Source organism: Gossypium hirsutum, chromosome D01 (assembly GCF_007990345.1).
Source record: "Gossypium hirsutum isolate 1008001.06 chromosome D01, Gossypium_hirsutum_v2.1, whole genome shotgun sequence".
Taxonomy (NCBI): Eukaryota; Viridiplantae; Streptophyta; class Magnoliopsida; order Malvales; family Malvaceae; genus Gossypium; species Gossypium hirsutum.
Window position 1 is genome coordinate 49,372,212 of NC_053437.1, and position 19,778 is coordinate 49,391,989.

At 32.2% G+C, this 19,778-nt stretch overlaps 1 long non-coding RNA gene across 1 annotated transcript; it reads right to left on the reverse strand.

Annotated features, from left to right (window-relative positions):
- Positions 1-1,642, reverse strand: LOC121213937 (uncharacterized). Its single transcript, XR_005909488.1, has 2 exons — positions 1,371-1,642; positions 1-902 (listed from the first exon to the last, which is right to left on the reverse strand). It is a non-coding gene; the product is annotated as an uncharacterized lncRNA (long non-coding RNA).
- Positions 1,643-19,778: the final 18,136 nt, after the last annotated feature.

The following is a 19,778-nucleotide window of genomic DNA, read 5'->3' on the forward strand; positions in this document are numbered from 1 at the left end:
AATTTTGGTGCAGTGCACTGATTACAAATAAATGTGGACTTAATATACTGTTCTTACACTACGGAACTCCTCCGTCAACCACAATGATAACCCACCCCAATGCACATGCAACATGTCATATAATCTCATACATAGTCATAATTCAATACTTTCTCAATTTATTGACATGTTCAACATGCGCTCGAATTATCAAATACTTTCAGTGAACAGGATCATGGATCCCAATTTCGATTTACCATTAAGGTGGTATCATTAAAAAAATCACAATTTCACATATTCTTACAAAAATTTTCTATGTACATGTATAGCAATCTTTCAAGCATTTCATAGCAAATTACCTGTACAAATATATCATGCATAAGCTTCATTTTTCATTTAGAATCATGTTATACATACAACCAATCATACATCAAATTAACCAATCTTTCACAATAATATCAATCATGCAATCATTTAGTCAAACTAGCAACTTTACTAACATGCCAAATAGTTAGGGCTGGAAACGTACTTGGTTTGGCCACTTACAAGTTAAATTACTTAGCTATTTAGCCAAGCCCGATCAGCAAGCTAAATCATCAAATATATCATTAAAATCATTATTAACATTCAAGTTTTTGAGTTAGGACCCACACCTTATTTTCGCCTTTCTGCAGCACACTTGTAAATCTCACGATTTCTCTAATAAGCTTTAAAATTAAATTAAACTAAAAATTAGTATTAAAACCGATTATTAAACCTACCAAATAGCTCCCAAATACCCACTTATGGGTTCAATCTAATCTTTACAATTATAACTATTTTTTGAATCTAAACTAATTAGATTTCTCACACTAATTTAATACGGACTGTACGCGCGAACGTCTTTCAGCTTCACTGTTAGTTTGGGGCATTTAAGTCGGCACCTAGCACATTTAAATACTTTAAAATCAGTGGCTAATCCATGATTAAAATTCTTTATTTTATCAATTAAGAATATTTCCTCAATATCTAAACCGAAACTATAAACTAGCTTACAATCAACCACACATACGCTTCTTGAATTGTCAATTTGAATTGTCGATTGATTAAGATTTATTTTCCCTAATTAACACATAATTAAAGGCTTATTAGGAGGGGTTCAAGAAACCAAAGGTAATGCTAAAAAAAGATGGGAAAACTTAAAGAAGCAACAACACCCTTTTTGCCCATAAGCATACGCACCACCACTAATGGTGGGCAAATTGGGTCTGATTTAAAACCACCTTTAAGATCACTTAGAAAGCTAAAAAAAATTCCATTTTAAATATTTAAAAATACCTCAAATTCTAGATCTAGAAGTTTGAGTTTTTAACTCACAATATTCATCAAGAAATTGAGAGAAAAGAACTTACACAAACTAGGTGATAGGGATGGTAATGATACTTATTGGCAAGAATGAGAATTGATCTTGGAGGTCCAAAATTTCAGATTTGATGCTAGAAAATTAAGGGAAAAATGGCAACAAGGTTGTGAGGAAGATGATGCATGATCTTGTGGCAAAAAGAAAAGAAAAAGAGATGATGATGTAAGGGTTAGGGCGACGACAATAAGGAAGGGAGAAAGAAAAATTGAAAAGAGAAGAGGAAAGAAGAAGGGAGGGACGGCTAGGGTGGAGAAAATGGGATTAAAGGCTGATCAATTTGTTTAAAAATAATATTTATACCTAGGTCTATAAGGGTATAGATGACACACATATTAAAAAAACAAGGGATATTGCAAGAGAAAGGATGTGAACTTGGGACCTTAATTTAACTATCATGCTTTCATAACTATCAATCAACCCTTGTACTATTCCCTTATTTTTGAAATAATTTTGCATTCTCATTAATCTAAAATTTGGGATGTTACAGAAAATCACATACGTTAGGATTGTTGCTTCAACAAGGACTTTATACATCTAGATTACTTGTTCTCTTACGGAATATTGAATACTATAGACTAAGCTTGTACTGATAATGCGTTATGAAATAATGAAAGGAAAAAACAAACTAAAGAGAAAATATAAATACAAAGAGGTAATACAATAGAAAGATAAAGAAGAGAACTTTTTATTTCATTCATTGTGTATATATACAAGCAATGTACATGCCTCTATTTATAGACCTTTTAACATGATGCAATCCCTTAAATTACAAAGAATAAATAAATGTTTAATTACAATATAAAACCATCATAATTCCATTGGGGTTACTACAATGAGTGTTACAACTTTAAAAGTTATGGAATTCCATAATAAAGTAATATTTATAACATTTTTATTTATAATTACTAGAAATTTGATGCATGAGATTAATATTGTATATGTCAATATATAGGGTTTTTAATTATTATTTGATATTTAATACTTTTACTACTATTTGATTTTGACAATACTTAAATGTAAATGATTGATATCATTGAATATATTAGTATAAACTAAAAATAATAAAATAAAATATTTTTATAATTAAATATTTTAATTAAATTAAATCTAATTTTTATATATAAATATGATAATAACTGAATCAAGTCAAAAATATTTTTTTTATATAATTAATAAAAATTTGATATGTGAGATTAACATTATATATATAAAAAGGGAATATCAGTATATTAGGAGTTATTATTATTATTTGATGTGTATAGTTTATTATTATTATTTGATGTGTTCAGTTTTTTATTATTATCTAATACTAGAATTTGTCCCTCGCTATGCTGGGGTTTTTATTTTTATTTTATTTGTATAATTTGTATTTAATTAATAATAAAATTAATTTCAAAATAAATTTTAAAATTTATAATTATTTGGTGTTAATCCCTTTATTATGCTCAAATTTAGAATTAAGCCCCTATACTTTAATTTTAATAGAATTTCATCCATTTACTTTTCCAATGTTATTAATTATTTGAAATAGTTAACACTTTTAACTATGCCAAATAAAATAATGTAGTATATGTGTTTTTTCCTTCTTAAAATCATCGCTTTTAATTAAATCATGGCTTAATCACCTTCTAACTAATCATATTAACATAGATTTTTTTTATCGGAATGAGTATGTTTAAGAAAAAACCCACCTCAACATTTTAAATGAAATTATTAACCACGTTAAGAAAAAACCCACCTCAACATTTTAAATGAAATTATTAACCACGTTAATTATTTGGACTAACTATATCATTGTTTCATCACCTTATAACTAATCATACTTACAAATATATTTTCTTTGTTGGTACGAGTATATATAAGGAAAATTCACTTCAAAATTTTAACTGAAATGATTAATTGTGTTAATTACTTAGATTAACTAATTATATTATTGTAACAATCCATTTTTCAATGGTGTTGGAAATGGTGGTTTCGGGCCTACAAATCTGACGAGTGAGTCAGTAAATTAATATTTTATAATTAAATATAGAATTACATTTAAATTTGATTTAATGATTTATTGTTAATTGAACGAATAATTAGGTTCAAGTAGTATATCTTTAGAGTCAAGTGGTTTTAGAAAATGAGGTATTGAGACCTTCTTTCTAAAAAAATTGAGGCTGTAAATATTTAATAAAATATTTACAGAATGTTATTAAGGTCGTATTAAAATTTAGTTAAGATATTTTGACTTTTAGATAGTAAATTAATATAAAAGAACTAAATCGTAAAAGTCACAAAAGTTTACTTTTATTAGATAAAGGTGTTAAAGGCTAAATTAACAAGGGTTTAAGTGGAAATTCCACCATTTTTTAGTGGCATGCACAGTTAGTATAGTTTATATAGTTTATGGGTGAATAAATGTGTCGATATTAATAAAATATTAAAATAAGTTAAGAAAACTAAAGCAACAATAAAATAAAAAGAAACATATCACTTTCAACTTTTTATGGTTTATCTTCCTCCAACCGAAACTCCATTTTTGGAGACAAAGGAAGTTACGGCCAACTCTTCTCCATGCATGCTTGTGGTTGTGGTTTTGAGGTTTGTTTTTAGTGATTTTTATATTCTTGTAGCCGTATTAGCTTAATTTAATTAACTTGGGGGTTAGTTCGTTAAATTGTTAAAAGTTGAGGGATTTTCCATGAATGAATTGGGAGTATTTGTGATCTTGGTTGATAAATTAGTAAGCTTGATTGTTAAGTAGAAGCCATTTGTTAAGTGATTTTTGATAATTTTAATGTTTAGGGATTTATTTGTGAAAATAGTAAAATTTAAGGTAAATATTGTGAAATGGTGGTAAAAATGGGTTGATTATAAACCCTATGAAAATTGGCTAGCATGAACTTTAATTACAAGTGGTTAAATTATTCGGGTTTAGGGACTAAATTGCATAAAAGGTAAAACATTAGGGGTAATTTTATAAATTTCCCATTTCTAAGGGTTATAAGTTTAATTAGTTATTTTTAAGTTTTTGAATGGTTTAATTGAATGAAAATTATTATTTAGATAAAGAAATGAGCCAAATAGATCTAAACCAAGGGAAAAGTTAAAGTGTCAGATTAGTAGGCGGCTTCGTTTTTACAACTATTTTTGTCAATGTAAGTTCGTGTTTCATTTTAAAATATTAAATTTGAATTTATAAGATTAATTATATACGTGTTTATGAAATTATTTATTTGATTGATTTAAATTGAAAAAAAAGAAGAAATGATTGTGATTGAAATATCTCATGGTATTATACTTGAAAAGGAAAAGACCATGGTTGAAAGACACCATGGCACTACATTCAGAATTTTTGAATACTTGAAAATGTTGAAAAGGAAGTTACCCGAAAGGGATAACACATGAAAAGGTTGAAAAAGAAATATCCGAAAAGGATATCAAATGAAAATGTTGAAGAGGACGTTATTCGAAAAGGATATCAAATGAAAAGGTTGAAAAGGACGTAATCCGAAAAGGATATCAATGAAAAGGTTGAAAAGGATAGCAATGAAAGGTCGGTATCTCATCATTCAACCATTTGCTATTCAGGTAACATGTTTCAGGTGAGATATTTATCATAAGTATGAATATGAGATGCATGTTTTGATTAGTATAGTTTGATAATGAATATTAGTGTCTTGGTAATTATATGTTTCATATGTCTATAAATATGTTATCTAGTTATGCTTGTCGAGTGTTTAAAGAATTAAATGGTTATATGAGTATTATCCTAAGTATTCGATGTTATTCTATTTGGTTCAATGGGAAATGTAATGGTTAAAAATGAAAAGGTATGTAAAAGAAATGAACTATGATTTTTGAGTAATGATATGGATTATGATGAAATGTGCAATTGAAAGGAAAAATTGGTTTAATGTATGTGTATGAGAGATGAATTACAAAAGTGAAATGTTAGATATATTTTTATATCATGCTCTGATTGGATTTATATATGAAATGTCGAATCAACTAACCTTATGGGGTGATGTGTATAGGAAAGGAAAGTTGGCTTATGATATAATGGAGTTATCCTTGGTTGTTTAACTTAAAATGTTCGGTAAGTAAGTATCCCTGATACGAGCTTACTAAGCACTAGTTGCTTATGCTGTTGTTTTCTCTGTCTTGCAGATCATCAGAAAGATTAATCAGTTGGAATCTCGTTGGAGTATCATCACACTATTCATTCATCATGTTGGTAGCTTTGGTTTTTTTGGGTTAATGGTTATAAATGGCATGTAATAGGATTTTTTTTTATGTTAGTTGTCAATATGATGTGGTTAAAGCTTATTTCTCTATATGGCTTGATATTGGCTTATAAATGTATATATGTAAGTATGTGTTTTGTTCACTTGTGAATGCCTTAAGACTTAAATGGCTCCTGGTTCATTAATGTGTGAAGGAAGTGGTTAAACAGTAGGTGTGTGATGTAAGTTTAAGGTATGGAATTATGGAATTGAGTTTGAATTGATTTAGATGTTAACATATGGTACCAATGAGGGTACATTGGATAGGCATTTAGATTAAATGATATATGTTTTTTTTTTGGCATGTATAGGATTGTATGTCGATTTGGTATATATGGGATTGTGCCAAGCCTTGGCGTGCCTTAATGCTTTTGTTGATGGTTTGTATATGAAGTGTATTTATAAGATGTTAATGGTTGTGCATGGCCTTTTGAAATTAGGAAGGAAATGGTTGATTGAAATGTTTTTAGATGTGGATATTTGGTATATTTGAAGTCTGTTAAATGACTGAACTTATGATGTTAAATTGATTTAGGATAAATGTTTGAAATGTGGTGCCTTTGAATGGCTTATGGGTTAGAACATATATGATGGTTGAATTGGTATGTTTTTCATGTGTTTAAGGTGTGTTCTGGTCATATGAATGTGTATGGGAAAGGTGTGTTATGGTATGCAAGTATAGGTTTTGAAATGACTTGTTTTAGGGACTAAATTTTGAGCATAGGGCCTGGGACATGGGCTATCACACGGCCGTGTGTCACTCACGGTTACCTCACACGACCGTGTGTCATTTATATTTTAAGTGCATGTTTCACATGGTCTGAGACACGTCCTTCAATATAGACTTGTGTCTCAAAACAGTTTGTCACACGATTTAGCACATGACCTGCAACACGACCGTGTGGCCTTATTTCGATTAAGCACACGGGCGGACACACGGGCTGGGACACAACCATGTGAACCCTACTTTCTCAAATTTTTAGGTTTTTCCTAAAATTTTTTGATTTATTCAAAATGATCCCCGATCGTTTTTAAATTGTTTTTAAGGCCCTAGAAGCTCGATTTAAAGCCCTAATGTGTATTTTTGCTACAGTTGGAATGAGTTATTGGAAATTTATACTTAAGTTGAATTATTGTTCTATTTTGAAGTTTAAGGTTCTATTTTGTACAGTAATGCTCTGTAACTCTAATCCGATGATGGAGACAAGTTAGGGGTGCTACAATTATTCAAGTAAATGAAAAATTATTTCAAATTAAATTATAGTGACTAAACCTAAAATTGAGTAAAACAAAATGGCCAAAACCACAATTTCACATTATAAAAATAGATGAGACAATTATGCCAAATTAAATTATAGGAACTCAATGTCAAATCTGAATATGATAAAAGGACCAAATCCTCAATTCCATATTCTTTTTTCTCCCCCTAGTAGGGCCCAGTCCCTTCTCTCTTTCCTCCAATACTCCACCCAACTAAATAAATTAATAAATAGAAATGTTAGGCTAAACACTTCTACAGTGCTTAGTTACACTAAAACATGTATTTACTTTTTATATATGTTATAAATTTGATATTTTTTTTATTTTAATAACACTTACATAATTGTGAATGTCTTTTACCATGTTATTTTGAAATATTAAGTCAAAATTAATGGTTTTTCAAGATGAAATTTTAATACATATTTAAATGACAAGTTATTTTTATCTTATTGCTTAATATTTTTTTTGGTAGATACAAAAGTAAATTAACTACAGATTATCTGCAACACAAGTAATCGCATGTTGAGCATCTATACCCAAAAGGTAGAGGTCTCCACTCCCATTTATGTGTATTCCTTGCATTATTTTCAACAGATGCAACCGACCTATGTACATTAGATCTCACCCAGCAACACGAAGATCGAAAATATGATGCATATTGAAAGGCTCCCCTTGAAACACACAAGAGTTTCGTTGTTTCCACAATTTCTAGCAAATAATTCCAAATAAAGAATGCCAATCAATTTCTGGAAAACCTAACTCGAAATCATTCCTTAGATTCGTGGTGACCCATTCAAACAACGGGGTGGAGAAATACAGAAGCCAAACTCCCACCGGAATAATTTGTTTCCACACTTCACGTGCATTGTAATAGTATTTAAGCACATGAAGAATAGATTCCTTAGAAATACCACAAATGCTACAAAAGGCACTACTGCCCATATCTCGTCCAAAGCGTTCAACATTAGTCAACAATCGTTCTTTGAACACCAACCAACGGAACTGTCTAACTCGTTGAAGACCAGCAAAAAGACCAAACAAGCTTCCATTTGTTCTCCACCGGATGTAAATAGTCCTACCTAAGAATATTATAGGTAGATTTAATAGTAAATTGGCCATTAGAGGACCATTTAGACACTAGAATGTCATAACCAACAAACGGACATAGAGCCGGAATACCTACAATATAAGGGAGCACATTATTACCCACAAACCTATGCAAAAAACTTTAGTTCCAACTATCGTCTGCCAATGTCACCTCATTGAGAGTGGTGGATACATCAATATGTTTAATATTCCTACAAAAATTAACCAATAGACCAACTTCCGGAACCCATGTGTTAGTTCAAAACTTAATAAGGCTGCCATCACCCATTAACCAAACAAGATTCTGTCATAAAATAGGCCAGATCTTAAAGAGGGATCTCCAAACAAAAGAACATGATCTCCTCTTAATATCCTCAGGATAATCCACATTAATTTTATATTTAGCTCGAAGAAAATTCACCCATAATGTATTTTTATTCATGACCAGATTAAATCCCAATTTGTGTAGGAACGAATCATTCTGCTCCTTTAGACTCCGAATACCGAGTCCTCCATTAGAAAGAGGTTGAAAGCAATTCGCCCATTTGACTAAAGAAATATTTGACTTTACACTATCCTTCCCTCAAATAAAACTCGTGGAAAGTTTCTCAATTTTAACACAAATGGTAACATGAATTTTCACAATTTGCATGAAGAAATTTGTCACATCCCATTTTCTTAATAATTTAATAGTCAAAAGGATGAATTTGTCAGCCCTTATGTTTTAAAAATAATCGCGCAATTTGAAAATAAGAAAGTGTTATGGCTAAGTGGTAGGAAGCTTCTTAGCTATCTTTGAGGTCTTTAGTTTGAACCCTTACGTGCACATATTTTTTATTTATTTTTTGCACATTTTTAGCATGTGCTAGCTAGCCTTGCTGTCCACCTATGTTGCCATATAGAGAGGATTCCTTTCCTCCATTAGCAAGTTAAACTTACCTTTTTAAGAGAAACATATCCCCCTTATTGCTCCTATGTTCCCTCATCTTTCTCATACCTCATCCTTGCCAAAAGTGCTTGTGTTGACCACCAAAACACCCCTTGGCTAGCCATACACCCTATTTTCCATCATTTTTTTCTTTTTCTTCCTCCTCTCCTCTCCACTCTTCTCTTCTGTCTTTTTGGCTATCACAACCACCACTCTTTTCTTTCCACCACTGTGAGTTTATTTGCACCACCACTTCATCACCGTCCACAACCAACATTCTCTCTCTTTTCCTTTCGGTTTCCCCTCTCCTCTTCCACCGTGTCCACCATCGCAACCACTGTAGATTACCTTTTCCTCTACTGATTTTCTTCTCTTCTATCTTTTTCTCTTCCATTTCAATTTAAAGTGACTGAACCCTCCTTCCTACTTGTATTTTACACCACCCTCGGACAATCGCACCCCCTATAGCTAGACCATCGCCGAGCCACCGCCGTTGATGACCGATTTCTTCCATTTTGTTTTGTCTTTCTTTTGCTAATTACCCTAGTGAATAAAACACATATTTATTTTCTTTTATTTGATTATTTTAGATTATCCAACCATCTATTTTGCTCCATTTTCATTCCTACAATCATCTCGTAATGAAACAAGTGTAAGTGAAGTTTTGGGATTGAAAATTCTTCGTCTTAAAATTTTGTGCCATGGCCGAACGATATAGGGCCTAAATAATTTGTATTTTATTTTTACTATTTTGAAAATAATTAGTACTAATACGATCTTGTGTTAACATGAAGGACCGATTAATAATGCTCTAAGAAATCAATAGTGAAATATCGTGAGGTGACGAATTTTAGCATTTTAATTAAGGGTAAGTATTGGTGAGATTTTCACATTAAATCTCGTATTAAAAGCCATGTTATTCGAATAGATCATGACTAAAATGGGTTAATTGTATGTTTAGATTTGCAAGTAAGACTAGACCTAAATGAAACTTCTACAAGAGAGCAAACAATTTAGATCTATATTAAGGTGTGGGATCTAACTCTTGTTTTAAGTGAAGTTTAAAATGTTATTTAATCAATTAATATGTGAGTACCTTAAGTACTCGTATGGAGTTGAAAAACTCAATCGAAGAGGAAATCAAGTAAGTGACCTATACTATTAAGTGTTGTGAAAAATCCATTATTTGTGATATGTGATGCGTGAAATGTTGATCTCAACTGTATGTTATGTGATTTGTGGCTAGATTAATATGCTATACTACGGACAATTTGTAAAAGGATTTTCGGTGATAGCCTTTTCCATTGACTAGATTGCTATAGAAGAATGTTAATTTTGAATGGTCCGAAAAGTGCCACTAAAGTTTTGAAAAGTTGAAAGCAATGTTGATTGAAGCCCCGATTTTAACTCAACCTGAGTCGAGAAAATATTTTGTTGTTTTCAGCGACTCATCTCTTAATGATTTAGGATGTGTGTTGATGCAAGAAGGGAAAGTGATTGCTTATGTTTCTCAGTAACTTAGGCCACATGAGAAGAACAATCTTACTCACGACTTGGAACTTACAATTGAGTTTTTGCGATGAAGATTTGGAGTCACTATCTATACAAAGAAAAATGTCGTGTCTCTACCAATCACAAGAGTTTGGAGTATTTTCTTACGCAAAAGAAGTTAAATTTAAAAAGCAGAGGTGCCTCAAACTTTTTAAAGACTATGATTTGATCACTGACTATAAGCCTGGAAAGGCCAATGTTATGGTTGATGCTTTAATTTGAAAATCCCATTTGGCTTTGAAAGCGATGAATGCATATTTGAATTTGGAGAAATGGCTCTATTTTGGTCGAGTTGAGGGCTAAAATCATATTTTTTTCAAAAGATTTGGGAATTAAAAAATGTGATGGAGAGATAGAAGCTAAGCAAAAGCTTGTTGAAAATTAGCAAACTAGTAAATTCAATATAAGTGGCAATGGGAGTTTATACTTCTGTAATAGATTGTGTGTGTCGAATGGTTTGGATTTGAAATGAGATATTCTTCGGAAGGCTCACAAAAGTACTTCTATGATGCATCCTGGTGGAAAAAAATGTATAATGATTTGAAACAGTTGTATTATTAGTCAGGTATGAAAATGAAGATAATTGAATACGTAGCTAAGTGTTTGGTATGTCAGTAAGTAAAGGCAGAACATCAAGTTCTTTTAAGATTATTGCAACCTATAATGATTCCTAAATGGAACTGGGAGTGAGTCGCTATGAATTTTGTGATAGGGTTGTCGTTATCACCAAAAATGAAAGATTCAATCTGGGTGATAATTGAAATGTTCACAAAGTCCGCTCATTTTATTTCGACAATAGTTAATTATTCACTAGAGAAACTAACCGAATTGTACATTTCAGAGATCATGAGATTGCATGGTGTGCCATTATCTATCAATTCAGATCAGGATCTGAGGTTTACCTATAAATTTGGGGGTAAATTTCACGAAGCTCTGGGCATTAGATTGAATTTCAGCACAACATTTCACTCTCAGACTTATGGTCAATCAAAGAGAATAATCCAAGTGCTCGAAGATATGTTACGATGTTGTGTAATTGATTTGAGGGAAGCTAAAAAAAGTTCCTATCATTGGTTGTATTTGCATACAACAATAGCTATCAATGAAGCATCAAAATGGTGCCTTCTGAAGCTGGCCGTAAATGTAAAAATCATATGTGCTAGTTAAAGTTGAGCGAAAGAAAGATGCCAAGAACAAATTTGATACGAGAGACCAAAGTAAAAGTCAGGGCTATCCAAGAATTCTTAAAGGCTACTTCAGATAGACAAAGGTCATACGTCGATTAGAAAAGAAAAGATTGAATTTCATATTGGTGATAAAGTATTTCTAAAAGTTTCACCTTGAAGGAAAGTTCTTCATTTTAACAGAAAAAAGGGATGCTTAGTTCGAGGTTTATTGGATCGTATGAAATTCTTGAAAGAATTGAGCTTGTAGAAAATATCGTTTAGCCCTTCCTTCAGAACTGGATAAAATCCATAATGTTTTCCATGTGTCAATCCTGAGGAGATATAGATCCGATCCCTCCCATGTTATAACTCCTAATAGAATCGAGTATCAACCTAATTTGTCTTATGGTGAGGAACCAGTTAAAATATTAGATCGAGAAGTGAAAGAAATGAGAAATAAGGGCGTGGCATTGGTGAAAGTATGATGGCACCATCAAGGCACAGAAAAGGCTACTTGGGAGTCGAATGGAGCTATGAGATCTCAATACCCCCATCTTTTTTTAGGTAAATTTTGAGGATGAAATTTTTTAAGGGGGAGAATTGTAAGGACCCAATTTTTAGTAGTACCGAAAAATGAGGTTTCAGAACCCCATTTCTGTAAACTGACTCCATAGATATTTAATATTAATATTTATGAAGATAATATAAAAATATAATAACGATGTGTCTAGTAATTTTTCTGAATTAATACTTAATTAAGGCTGGGGACTAAATTTTAAAAATCTAATTGCTATAGATTTTTAATTGACAAAAGGCTTGATGATTACTATAGACAATAGCCAAAGGTCTAAAATGGTAAATAGTTAAGTAAAATTAGTTAAATTAATCAAACCTTAACTAACCTATAAATATATAAGTTTGTGGAAAGAAAGAGAAAAAGTTCTCTTCATCTTCAAGCTCATGAGCATCTACCATAAAGAAAGAAAATAGAAAAGTTCAAGGGTTTCAAGCATTCATCCGCAAAAATTAAGTATGGAAATTTAGTCATTTTCTTGTAATTTTTATAGATTTGAGATCATGAGAGCTTGATTTAGCTAGCCCATGCACTAATTTGTGAAGCTGCTAAAGTTTTAGAAAGTTTTTATTGTTTATTTCTTGAAGAACTTGGCTTGAAATTGATTGATTTTAAGCTTAAATTATAAAAAGGACTAGCTTGTAAAGTTAATTTAGCTTATTTTTAAATTTTTTTAATAAGAACCAAATTGAATAAATGTGAAATTTGTTAAGAAATTATGTTAGTAATAAAAATTATAAGGTCTCTAATAAGAATATATGAAATCAAATTTTAATCCGAAGCTAAGAATCGAAAGTTATGTTTATCTCGAGTTCAGGGACTAAATTGAATAATCTGTAAAGTATGGGAGAAATTGAAAAATGGAATTATATAGGTTCATGCATATCATAATATTGTATGAAAGTGATTGGTATAGCTTAAGATTCGGACCAAAGTGGAGCTAATAGGGAAAAAGCTAAAATTACGAATTAGTGCCTGAAGTATCCACACTTTCCACATTTTGAACTGGTAAGTTCATATGGAACTTACTATCTTATTTTATGTTATGTGTGATTTTGTACTTGACTCCATAAATATATGTATGAACAAAATTAGAACATCAGTGAATTTAGCATATATGGTTAGTATAAATATATATACTATTGAAATATGAAATAGTACAGGGCAGGTAATTGAAACATGCGACCATATACAAGGTACAAAATGAAATAAGGATAATTACAAGGATGATATTAGAATATGTGAAATTGATACCCGTGTGAACTTAGTAAAAGGTTAGGATACGACTAACATGCCAATAGGGTCTTGTACGCGTTGTATGGGTATTTTCATAGGTTTTAACAAGATACGACATTCATAAGGGTTCTTGGGTATTATGTGACACAGGTTTAGCTCGGACGAGTAACTTGATGTGCCGTGATATAGGTTTAGCCCGGACGGGTAACATGACACATATATATATTTAACTTGGATGAGCAACTTGGTGTGGTGTAGTTTACCCGTGTATCTGAGCCAGTTTTACTAGGGTTCATCAGGCGAAACGATATAAATGAAATTGAAAAGTTGAAAAGAGGATGAAATGGAATTAGTAATCAAATTAAATTGTCATTGAATGGATTTGATTGTATTTTATGCATTTATATAATTGATGGTGGAGAGAAGTGATTGTAATGAATCATGTATTTATTGTCACACATGATTTCTTTTAAGTCTAGAAATTAAGGAATAATTAAGGGTTTAAATTGAAAGAAGCTATAAGTTGGCAGCCTGTATTTTAAAATTAAGAAAACTTAGTGTCCGAATTGGACAAGGTTGAGAATCAATTCTGGTTTGCTTGGATTGGAACTAATTGGTTCCTTAGTGGGAGACAAACTGATTGTCAATGGATGGTTCTTATACGGTGGAAGATTATGCATGAAGGGCTATAAATAGTTGGGGAATGACATCTCAGGGAGGATTTCCATTTTGATTCACTTTCCTCTATTTTTCATCTTCTTCTCTGGTTGCTCTGAGGAAGAAATGGTTATGAAAAGCTTTGCATGGAGCGGTCATTGTGAGGATTTAGTCGAAAAAGTAGAGAATCTAAGGAGCTGGTAAGATTTTAAGTCTTTCGATGTACGTAAGATTTAGAAAACAAAGTTAATAGTTTTCATAACCATTTTACGAGATTCTGCATGTTTCTCGAAAACTAAGTTTTCAACTGAGAATACTGAGTTTAACTCATGATTTTGGGTTGTCATGCTTATTTTCCAAGAAAGTGGAAGCTCTATTGTTCGAAAAAGCTAAGCAGAGGAGGAGGCAAGAAGTGTCAGGTGAGTTTCTATACTCCATCCCTGGAATGTTGTGTAGTTGGCATGATTCTGTAATGATATATGAATTCTACTGATTTTGAATGCTAAGCATGCACAAGATTATTTGATTTATGGTATTCGCCATATAGTTTAGTATGTATGAGATAGTTAGAAATCCACGTTTAAAAGGATAGCATACTCTATGCTAGTATTTAAGTGAAATGTGTGTATTGCATGATAATAACAGAGGGGTATGACGGGGAAATTATTGACGGAATAGATGGAGTTAAGAATTGGAAACGGGAATTTTTGTTAGATATCGCCATATGTTATTGTTTTGTGCAAACCGTGATATGCGAAGCTCTGAGCCTTAAGGAGGGGACACTACGGTGTGTTGGATCGCCGGCACCCCTACGGCGTAGCAGAAAAATAAAAATTCGGTGACCCTAACCACGGATCCATGTGCGAGGAACGAGTTGGGGTGATAAAGGTTACGAAATTACTGAATGTTTATTCTGAGTAGTCTGATCTACTATCGAACCAAGCCGCAATCTATCGTGACCCCAGCCTCTACGTAATCTACCCAGTTGATTATGAACGGAAGGAATCCCCAAAACAGTTTTGAAAAGAATTTTCTTTGACGGCTGCTAGACCCAAGCAAAGAAAAAAACGGGATTCTTATATATCTTTTTTTAGGGTTTCTAGAAATTAAAATAACTATAATAATATTTTAAACCGAAAATTATAATTACATTAATTATAATATAATTTTGGTAACCCATATATTTATTTGAATTTATATACTAACCAAATTCATGTTCTCATAATGCATACAACCTTGTACATAATGTGTTTGATATTTAATTACCCAATTAAATTAATTCTATAATTAATTTAATTCAAGCGACAACCAAACACAATACCAACTATGTTTTATTCCGTTCATTTCAACTATAGGGTGTGACCCTGTAGGTTCCTATAACATTAGCAGTAATACTAGAACGATTCCAATGTTACAAATAATGAGTGGCATCTAGCAATGCATCATTGCTACCTAAGTCACAAGAAATCATGATTCGATATAACCTTTTATGATTAACCTTTTATGCAATAATCCTTAAGTCCTTTATCTCTGGATTGGACACAAGTCATGGAATAGTCACACTTGCATAGTCCATTCCATGTTTCTTGATATTTTAAGCAGACTACGATATACAAATAAGTATGAAATCTCATATCAACTTATTTGAGCATGGCCATGCATTTCTAGTCTCACTCAATCAAGTGGCCTAAGATATTACTCCCATTATGTAGGAGGGGCTTATCCTATCTCGATCAACCATATCCCTCTACATACATCGTGGTATATCCAACATCATCCTTTATAGAACAACCAGTTACGGTGTACGTTTGACTGTATCAAAATATACAACTCACGATGTTGGGATTATGATGATCTCAAGTCTGAGGATCATATACATATTAATCACTATGAGTAATGTTGTGACAATTACATAATAATCCAAGAAACATACTCATAACGGGTCAGTCCAATATGTTGTTCTCTAACACACATATTCATGCATCGATTCTGACATTCTATATCAATGACAACTCTTTATCATCAACCAACTACATGTTAGTCTTAATGCATTATCGCTGTCCTATCCAACAATAATACTTGACTAAGGAACTTTTAAGAATAATCATATTATTCTTAAGACATTATTATAAAATAGTTTATTTATACACACAGAAAAGAAACTGAAATAATAATGGTAACGCCTTATATTAATAAACATGATAAATCAAGTATGTTATTACAACCATCTCATGATTGATCTTTGGGCATACTCTAACACGGTGTTCAAGCATCAATGTTAAAAATGTGTGAATGAATAGAAAAAATGGAATTAAATTAAGATACCGTCATATGGTGTTGCTGAGTGTAGGCGTGATGTACGAAGATCCAGGCTTTGCGGGGTGACATTGTAGTATTCAAGCATCAAGGTGAAGTGTTAAAGAGGTCCTTCAGGACAACACTGTGACAACGATTATAAGGTTCCGTAGCGCAACACCGTGACGACAGTTAGCAGGCTCTATAAGGCGACACCGACAGTGATAAGGTCTTACGGGGTGAGACCTCAATAGAGTTCTAATGTGTAAGACCATAGCTTGGCTATGGAACCAATATAGTTTGCTAGGACAATAAACACAGGGTAGTCAGTCGGGACACTGAAAATGGGATAGTTCGCCAGGATGATAACTGGGGGGAAATCACGCGGACAAAGAAAAATGGGGATTGAAAGAAAAGTATAAGCGTTGATGAAATGATGTTTAGCCAACAGTTTAGTGATGAAGCCATTGAATGAAGCAAAAGAGATAGAAAAGGAAGTAGTCCTCCAAAAATAGTAATCCTAAAAGCTGGTAAGGCATATGGGTGGTAACCCAGCAAAAATCGATCATGGGAAATGACCCACCAGTGGTGTCTGGTGTTTAGGAAAATGAAAGAGGGTTAATCAAAGGATTTCAGATAAGGACCCACCATTAGGAAACACTAGAAGTCGCTTAGAGAAACCCTGTAGGCTAGAGATTTATCATAATGTACGTCAGTTAGTCTATAAAGAAAAGAAGGGTTAGTTAGAACCCATTGACAGAAAGACTATCTTATAAGCACATCGTGAAAAAAAGAATCCAAAACTAGGTATAAATAAATTAAAAAATGCAGGTAAAGTAAGGATAGAGTCGGCAAATATGGCGTGATAGCCGAGGGAATGTAGAAAATAGTCAAAAAGTGATATGATTTACCAAGGGAAAATCTCTTAACCGTCTAGCCATCGATAGATGAGCTCGATAATTAAATCAGAGACCGCCATTTCAAGTTGAGGGAAATTGTTCCAAAAACGAGTAGGGAGTTAAACATATTTAAATGATTTTCATTTACTACCCTCATGAGATAGGGTCTATCTTTGAGTAAATTAGTAAAAAGACTCTTTAAGTTCTTTTGAACTTATAGAATTTCGGCTTGAGCTTGTAGGGCTCATGGGTGATTAATAACTTGAGAAATGACCAATTCAGATCGTGTTGGACTAAAGGTCACCGTCAATTTAGTGTCATGCATATAGGAAAGAGAGGTACCTTTAGAGGCTTTGCCTCGAGGTAAACGACATTGTATTTGAGTAGATCTCTTTAGAGTCTGAACATTTTGAGATAGTAAATTTTTATTTAATTTAATTTCTCTTTTGCAAGAACATTTAATGATAAGAAATACTATCAGCCTTTAAAATTATTAATTCTAAAAATTGGCATTTTCTTGATCTAGTTCATTGTGGCACCCCGTACCTGGATTCAGCGACCGGTTCGGGTGAGGGTGTTACATTTTTAATATGAATTTATAATTTGTTGATTTAATATGCCATTGTAATAAGTATACAAAAGTAATATAAATTGGGATGCTTAAGTTACATGTATCATTTGATGATCTTGGATATCGTTATAAGCTCACCTTATTGATGTTTGAATACCTTGTTCTAGCCAACATTATGCTAAACTAAGGTTTGCTTTGTGCTTATATAAGAACAAGGAAAGCATAGTATTTTTCAATTTAACTTACTAAGCATTATATATACTTACTCTAGTTGTTTTATTCCATTGTAGATCGTCACCTTGCAAAACTTCCAAGTTGGATTAGAGAGAAGCTCACAGTATCATCAAAGAAGTAGAGTTATGCTCATTTTGGTTATAATGTTGTGGCATGTATATAGGGTCAATATGTCACTTGAATTGTTCACATAATGTATGTACCAATGATGTGGTTTTGGAAATGTTTGTGTTTACACTTGCTAGTTTTTCATTTGGCTAAGTTGATGCTATTGGGAAATGTTCCCATATTGTAGTAAACATGAATAAATAAATAAAGTTAGTTTCACATTTTACTATTATATCTTGTGTTTGCCTTTCATGTTTTGCATACATAGCAAAATTGTGACAAGCAAATATTAGCTCATTAATTGTCTAAATTCAAACTAATGAAAAGTGGCATTGTAAGAACGTCTACAATGCGAGAAAGACAACTTACTTCAGTAGATAATCTAAACGAGCATGTAATTGCATAAAAGAATCAAAGTGAGCATTTGATTCAAATATTATAAGGGTTATTATGTCGTCTATAATTCCAATTGGGGAGATGACTAGTCTTGGCTATTGGAGCAGTTGACTCCACAGGTAGAGATATAGATATACTCATTGGAAGAATGATACATCAGACTGGACCTAAGTTGAATTAATTCTAAACCTGTTTGTGTATTAATTTACTTGTGACATTCATGTTGTGATTTACCTAAATCCTGAGTTAGTCACTGACCATGCATATGTAATTTATGTGCTTTAATATAAGTGGAGGCTTATGCTCTAAAGATGGTCGAGCTTATAGCCGATATGTTGGGTACATGACTTGTGTATGGCATGGCTTTGCTGGCAAAAATGGAATTCATAGCTCAATTAAAGAGTTAACGATATCTTCTAATTAGCATTGTGTGGATTGATAAATATGGAACATGCCCAAGGGTTGCTCGTTCTCGAACGAGAAATTTATCACAGTCATTTCTTAACAATGATCATATTAATCATTAAGAAGACACAATGGTAATAATGAGATAAAATAGTATTATATTGAGTGAACGAATTTAACTCAAAGGAAGCAAGGATATCATATGAGGGTAACACACACATGACGAGGTCATTGGACAAACCAGTTGGATGAATTGCTTTCATAAAGAGTATACAATAAGGAGTTTTCAGTCATAGTACTTCTTGTGGACTGACCCATTAATTAATTAAATTGTGAATTATTGAAACAATACTTTTGGACATAATTGCAATTACTCGAGCCTAGTTGTATATGTCTGATTGGAAATAATTTAATTGAGTCAATTTATTCGATGTGGAATTAAATTCGGTAGTCGTGAGAATTGTTCAACTAGAGAATTTTCTTCAAAAATTAATTTTGGGAAATCTCAATGATTTGTGGGAAAATTAATTTTGATAAAGAAAAATTAAATTAATCAAATTAATTAAAATAAATATGATATTTTAAAAATTAATTTTTAAGTCAGACAATTGGCCCAATGGGTAATTGAACTTGAAAGTTGGATTTGAGATTGAAAATTGGGCTCGAGAACCCAAAAGGAAGGTTGTGCCCCAAAACCTAGTCAAACCGAGCCTAGTATGTGAAACCAGGCCGACAATCCAATCGGTGACAGGACCAGACT